Source organism: Hypomesus transpacificus, chromosome 10 (genome assembly GCF_021917145.1).
Source record: "Hypomesus transpacificus isolate Combined female chromosome 10, fHypTra1, whole genome shotgun sequence".
NCBI lineage: Eukaryota > Metazoa > Chordata > Actinopteri > Osmeriformes > Osmeridae > Hypomesus > Hypomesus transpacificus.
The window spans coordinates 6,266,889-6,274,445 of record NC_061069.1 but is presented as its reverse complement, the minus strand read 5'-3'; positions in this window follow the sequence as shown (position 1 = coordinate 6,274,445).

The following is a 7,557-nucleotide window of genomic DNA, read 5'->3' as shown; positions in this document are numbered from 1 at the left end:
GAGTTTTTATATTGCTAGGAATTAAGTCAGCACTTTCTCTTTGGCCTTTAGTAAGAATCTTTCTAAAGCTTAAATTATGTATATGAGCAAAGTGTAGTGACTTGTATTGCACTTATGTTTTATAGTGCACTACAGACTCTAACCAAAAACACATGATTACAAAAAAGGTAATGTATTAAATCGTCCTGTAATACTATATGAAACCACCAGAGGGCACTCCAACTCAATGTAGTACACTCGCTTTACCATGCCCTCCCAGCAAAGTCGCTGGGTGATGAAAGAGGGATAGCTTCATGTTTGTTCTGTTCTATGTCGTTTTTTCAAAAGGAAATGACTGTTACTTGTGGGCATCGTGAATACATATAATGTTATAATTTGAACATCTGAAAATGCAATGGCCTGTGTATTTTAGATAATAAAACATTCTTTTAACCCATTGGATTACAAAAATTACATTACAGATAATGAAAAATAACAGCATAGAGTTTTTTTTGAAGAAGAGTTTGTAATTGAAGATCATTTCACAGTCTATCTACACTCTACACACCAAACCTCATTCTTCAAATGAAAAACAAATATATCTGCGTTTTCATTAAGCAAATGTACCTTTCCCGACCACACTCCCAACAGTCTATCAATCCCCTCTTCCACACTACCACGCTTCCCCAGTCTACTGACCCTTACTCTTTGAACTCTGTGCTCAACAAGCACACATACAGACCCTCAGTGGAGTTAATCATGCCCAGATCCCAGGGTTAGACTTTTGGGGTACTTCAATCCACCCTGGCCCCCAACCCCCTCTCCAGAGGGAATCATATCCTCTTTGAACGTCCTGCAAACCCACCCCTGAGGAACATTCACAGTGGCCATTGGGGTATAGGGGTGCTAACCTGCTCCTGATTATGGTTGGGGGGATGACCCCCAGACACCAGACTGGCCCCAACATCCACCCTGTGTAACCTCATCGGTCAACAAGTGCATCAGTCACCTTAATGAGCAGCAGAGTTCTATTTAGAGAGAGAAAAACAAAGAAAGGGATAGAATGTGCGAGAGAGAGATAGAGAGATACAGCAGAGCGGAGAAAAGAAGAGGAAGAAAGACAAAAGGAGAGGTGGGTCATAGGAAGTGCAGCTTGGGGGTAATGAGAGCACGAGTCAAAGGTGAAGGGTAAACCAGGTGTTGGAGAGAGGTCCAATTGTTAAAGGTCATTCTTGCTATGTGTTCACTTTATGCAAAAGGAAAGGTACACATGTGCCTGCCTAGCAAGCAACCCTTTATGGGATTCATAAAAGTTCAGGGGAGATTGTAAGGGGAGGTTGTTGTTTACCACGAATATCATGCCTGCTGTTCTCATTTGAAGTGTGGTTCTATTATTCAATTTTAATATTACATTCTGGTTATTATTACACACTTAAGAAAAACACAATTCCCCTCAAAAGACGCTGGAAACATTTTAATTAGTGACCACAAGAGCATGAAGTGAAAATTAAAGCTTATGGCGTGGGATTTGTTTAAGTGGCTTGGGAGAAAATCCTCCTTCTGTTAAGTTTTTTAATGCTCTGCTTTCTTAAATGGTGGCTATATACACATTAAGATGATGGGGGAAACATTACAGACCTTAAAAACCTGACAGAAAATACATGAAGGGTACTCCTTAGGAACTGGGCATAAGAAAGTACAAACCAGAATTTTAAAGCAGACAAAAAAAGAATAAGAAGAACACCAAGGTTTTTGTAGGACAATGAGCACTTGGTTCATTAAGAAATAACTACGTTTCCCTTTTGTTAACAACACACAGTAAGTAATCACATGCATATGAACATGGTTTGATTTGTTTACACGTGTTCACTCATTATGACCTGAATCATAATTGAAATGTGACACAGAATGTATTGTGACGGTGACAGATACTCCTATTAATCATTCTAATGAACACATTCATTTGTTGATGAACAGATGGCATTACAACAAGTGTATTCAGGACAGTTTTGTGTGGTTGTGGCCAGTAGAGAAATGTAATTCACAAAGTGATGGTCTTTGCACAAAGACTTTTGCTGTATCAGAGTCTTGTTGTTCTTCAATTATTCAAGCTTTGTTTTCTTGGCCAGCAATATTTGCTTTGCTTTGCAGTATTTGGACATTGGAGAGCAGAAAAGCAATTATTATCCCTGTGAGGGACAGCAGAATGGGGTTTTGTTGATATTCTCTGCTCACATGATTTTCAGAATGCTCCCTCAACCTAGGTGCAGTGTCTAACAACTTTACCAATCATTCATTTCAACTCTGTTTTCAGGGACAGTGTGACTACAAGGTGACCAGCACATATGAAAGTCAATGTTCTACCTCTATCTAAGGAGGACTAAACGTCAACTCGTTTTTGACTACCGACTTGTGACACAATGGTACAGAAAACTCCTCACTATTATTACCTGCATTGCTAGAATAGTACATATCAAACTGTATATGGAATGCCACAAGTGTGCAGCTAATATAGTCTGTTCATAGCACATCTTCATGTCTCTTCAGGCTGTGGCACTGGACCCTCATCTCCATTTGTCAGTCCAAAGTCACTCCTCTGTCACAGAGTAAAGTCCTTGATCTGTTGACAGCTCTCTAACACATGGCTGATGCAATAACACACTGATGAACTGTCAATATCAAGAAGCATCTTATTATAGAGGCCCAAGATGAATGGATTGTCGGCAATCACAGTCATAGATGGAGGTCAGAATAAAAGGAACTTGTACATGCGACAAACAGCCTGCTGGAAAGTCCATCAATACAAAGATATAGAGACAGAAAAGCCCATAACGGACAAAAACTGTTGTTCAATGTAATGAACCAGTTATAAAATGTGATTTGCTTGTATGTGACTTTTCATGGAATGGACAAACATGACCACATGATCAAAAGCATTCAGTTTCCCAAAAGGCAAAGTAGCTCTCAAATTAAAAAAATCTGTGATTTGTTGTAGGATTTGTTGTATTTAAAAAAAGTGTCATTTCATCCATAGCCACATGCACACTGGGAAATCTCGCATTACTGAATGCACTTCTACAGTAATTTAAATCAGTGCAATTGAATTTGCTATACGGAGATGTTAAACCACCACAGCTAAAAATACCAGTGTACAGTCATGGCCCTGCAGTTAGAATGCAGAAGAAATCCACTCGGTATTTCAGTTGGAAGCCAAACTTTGTGCAGGTTGCATTTCAGGGAAAGGGGTGTGGGGGAAGGGGTATTAGAACCATGATACAGCCACTGAACCATGTAGTCAGAGCAATACATCTATTAGATCCATGATTGCTATTTGAGCGACTTGTTTCTTATAGGTCAACTCTGACTTGACTATCACTTGTATAAGATCAATGGAAGAAGCTCCTGTAATCTGTGATCTTTTTATATGGGTGAATCAATTGTCATAGTGAGAGGTGGGGTAAGAAAGGGAGGTAGGGGTCAAAGGAGGGTGGATGGACTTGGTGGTAGAAACTAGATATTGGTAGGATGACGGAACAATGTCTTTAAAATAATTTACTCCACAGGTTTGTCTTTTGTCTACTTTGTTGATATATGGACTGCTTGAGAGAGTGGTCAAATTACAAGAATTTGATTCTAGACCTGTAGGCAACAATGGAGAGTCTTGTGGTATCGACAGATATTGATAATATCCACCATCTTATCACAGATTACACAAAAAGAGATTTTGAACATTTGAAACGTCAAAAGATACAAAATGCACAATGGTTTGTCTATTGACAATGATGAAAAAGTTACAAGCTATTGCGTATTGCTTATGCATCAGCACTGGCAGGGGAAATAGCATTGTCAGGTTTCTCATACACACCATTTCCTGACTTGCTTGTTTACCTGTGTACACAATAGGGTCATCAATTTCATTTTCCACTGTTTGCTCTGAGATGTGATGAGATGTATTGAATGACTGCTCATGCTGGACAAATCTGTCTGTAGGGGGATTAGGGAAAATACAAGGCAAACATGCAGACTGGGGCTTAGTGACACTGGGTTTTACCCATAATCTCAGCTGGGAAAGAGCAGCGGGCACCTTTGCCAGTTGGAGCCACCAAAGACATAATGCCTATTTAACCTTGTTTATGGATTGGGAAAACCGGGAGAGAATTCCATGGTTATTCTTACTCCACGAGATGAGGTGCCTCCATGTGCGGCAAGGCTGTAATTATGTGTAACATTAGTAAGGAGCAACACTCTAGTTATGTTCAAACATCCTGTAATGTCAAATCAAGCTGCTTTGATAATGCAACATGGTTTTGCAATTTGACTTCAGTGTAGTGACAGCTAGAGTATAATTTATTTATATTCTTTCAAGAACTCAGGGGAAATTACTTACTTTATTACATTTCAAAGGTACTCACTGGTGACATTGTCTTTTACTACAAAGATTGCATTCACTTTCTCTAACTGTCATTGAGACTGTCCTCTCAGTGGAGATGAAAATCTTCCATCATTCAATTTTTATATTTTATTACGTATTTAACGTAACAAAATGATCACTTTGCACCAGGTGACATTTCCTACTTTTACTGAAGGAGTTATTCATTTTTTATCTGGTGAAAAAAGTTTGAAATTGTATTCATTTAGCAGATGCTATTTTCTAAAGCAACATATAAATAATGTCAATTATCAGAATTGCATATAGATCTAGAAGTTGTGCAGTTGTGCAGCTGTGCTCAATTAAGGAATGGTTTGTATTCACCAGGCACAGTGCAAGCATCTCACATCTCAATCAGCTTCCAGGTACGATGCGACAACAATTTAATCTCAATTGCAGTGGAACAATAACCTTTAACTACAGTAGAAAGGCTACATAGTCAACGTCTTAAGTACAATATCAGATTTTGTGGGCGTAGTCTTTTACGAGACAGTGGTAAAACAGGATCTCAAATACAACCTTCAGAGAGGAAGCAAATTCACAGGTATCACAGGAAGTAAGATACTGCTAAGTGCTGCTTTCTGTGGCTGTAGGCCAAGCAAAAGGTTGTTCATCTAGGTGGAAGGTAGGTCATGTGAGCTCATCGAAAGGAAAATCTAGGTTATTAGTTCCTATTGTACAACATGGTCTTGTCCCATTGTAATATCCTCATTGTTTTTCCTAACAATTCATTTATATAGATTGTAATGGCTACATAAAATTGATTTATTTATGTAGTTTCCGTTTGTAGACTTTATGAACATCCATGACATTTCACAGGTCACGGTCTTATATTTTATTACTGTGTCTTCGAAGGACTTGTAAAAATATTATAACAGTCATCAATTATGTGCAGTAATGCATGAAATGGATGGATTTTATGATGCTTCAGTATTAATCTGATTCTTAACTGCATTTGACTGGTTCAGCAATAATGAGACTTTCCAACCTGTTACAATAAATAACAATAATGTAATTTTCATATTACAAAAAGTCATTTTGTACCAAAACACAACATCATCAGTTGCTCATCATCAAGTGATCACCAAGAGATGAGCAACACAGAGTATTGAGATGGGTTGTACCAACTTCCAACCAACATTTGGTGGCTTTTTCCATTGACATTATCTCTACAAGCATGCCTGAAATTGTCTAGGCACTTATACTAATGTTGAAGCTTTAGTTTGTGATTCCTAAGCTACATTGCTCCAACCGGCAGGGCACCATGTAAGAGTTTGTCGGAGATGTTGGGTGATTAACGAGGGGTTAAACTCTACCCCCTGGTTATCCATGATGCTCTGGATTATCCCCTTCACTGGGGGTCTGCTGCCAGGATTGGCAGAGGAGACTCCAGTGCAGATGGTGGAGTAAATTAGACCATGCACGCTATGATGGTTAAGGCCGCCGTGTATGTCCTTCCCTGTGGGGCCTATAGACTTGTGTCCTTTCATAATGCACTATGCTGCTTAAGACATTCCAGCATTGAGAAGTACATCTATCAGTGTATTCCTGCTCCAAAAAACATCAATATCAATTTGGACTGCATTTAAGGGCTAAATAAGAAGATTCCACTGACTAATGACACAGTAATCTAGCTAATACATTCCGCAAAGGGTTGATATGATAATCATCAAATGTCACAATTGTGCTTTCAGCATTTATATCTCAATTCACATTGTATCACTGCCGCAACATGGCTGAATAATGGTTTGAGACAATTTCCCAGGAACGTCCAACAACATTGTGGACAGACACCCGGTGTCTGTCACTCCTACAAAACCCTCGTAAGCCAATTACGATAACTATCATGGATGTTAATCAAATTAGCATAGCTAATTTGCCAAAGCTGTGTCCATTTAGAATCGCAGTCCTCACTGCACGCTGTATTAGAACTGCTAACTGAGGCAGAGGGACCAGCATATCATCTACACTCCATTCACCAGTGGCTGTCGTCAAGGATACCTTACCTTAGGGGGTTGGGGCTACTGTCCAATTGTGCTGTTAAAGGTGATATGAAGAGAATCAGTGAAATACACAGTACCAGAAAAAGCTGAATTGTACTGACAGTTTTGGAGGAAGTGAACAAAAGCTATCTATGCAGGAAATAGGCCTATTCGGATGGCAGACCCAACATATGAAGTATTATTGGTGAGTCAAGTATTGGTCTGGTGCTTGAAGAATGGTACACACCAACTGGAAAGCCACCAAGCAGTAAGAACAGAAGATATTAAAGCTGTAGATTGTGAGAGATTGACAGGAAAAAAACGGGTGTCCAGATTGAGGGACTACCAACTATAGAAGAAAATAAAATCACCCCTCATAGCTTGAAATTGATCACTGCAAAGCTCAGAATGAAATGCCAAACAATACTTATCACGGTTAAGGATTTCACCGTCTTTTCAGATTGTTCACTGTTGCCAGGAAATGGCAGCTACTTTCTTGAAGAGCTCTGTGCTGTGGCATTGTGGCCAAATGTTTTGTGATGTACATTCTTCACTTCTCAAGGCATTATCTTCCAGTCGCTATACCAATTCTGTGAGCTTCACAGTGAATAATTCTGGAAATCTCAGCATAGACTAAACACCCATAGAGGCTAATATGAGTGGTTTAGAACAGCCTCGCTAGAGGCTGTGACCTCTGGTAGTTAGTGATGGTTTTCCAAGAGATCTGTGGAACTGCTACTATGAATGGTTGCATAATTCAATAGTAGACTGCGACAAATAGTTTTAAAGTAAAACATCCCAACCAAAAGAGAGCTGTATCACCACTGATGAAGAATCTTTGAGAGTTATGGGCCAATTTGGGAAATAAGGCACCTGCCTTCTTCTTGGGTGTTTTCCAGTGGTGCATACAGAATCCAAAAAAGAAACTGGGGCTCCATCTGGAAATGTAAATATTAGCACAATGTTCACATGTTCCAACATGTTGAAGCAATGCAGTCTATTTGAAAAGCTAGTGACTAGAAACTAGTGAATGCCTAGAGTGACGAACATCCTAACGAAATCCGACGAATGACCTCTGTTCAAATAACGTGTTTGTTTTTGTTTGGAATTTATATCCTCTATTTGATGTAAAACATATTTTGTTTGCACACACTGTTCAAAGGAGCG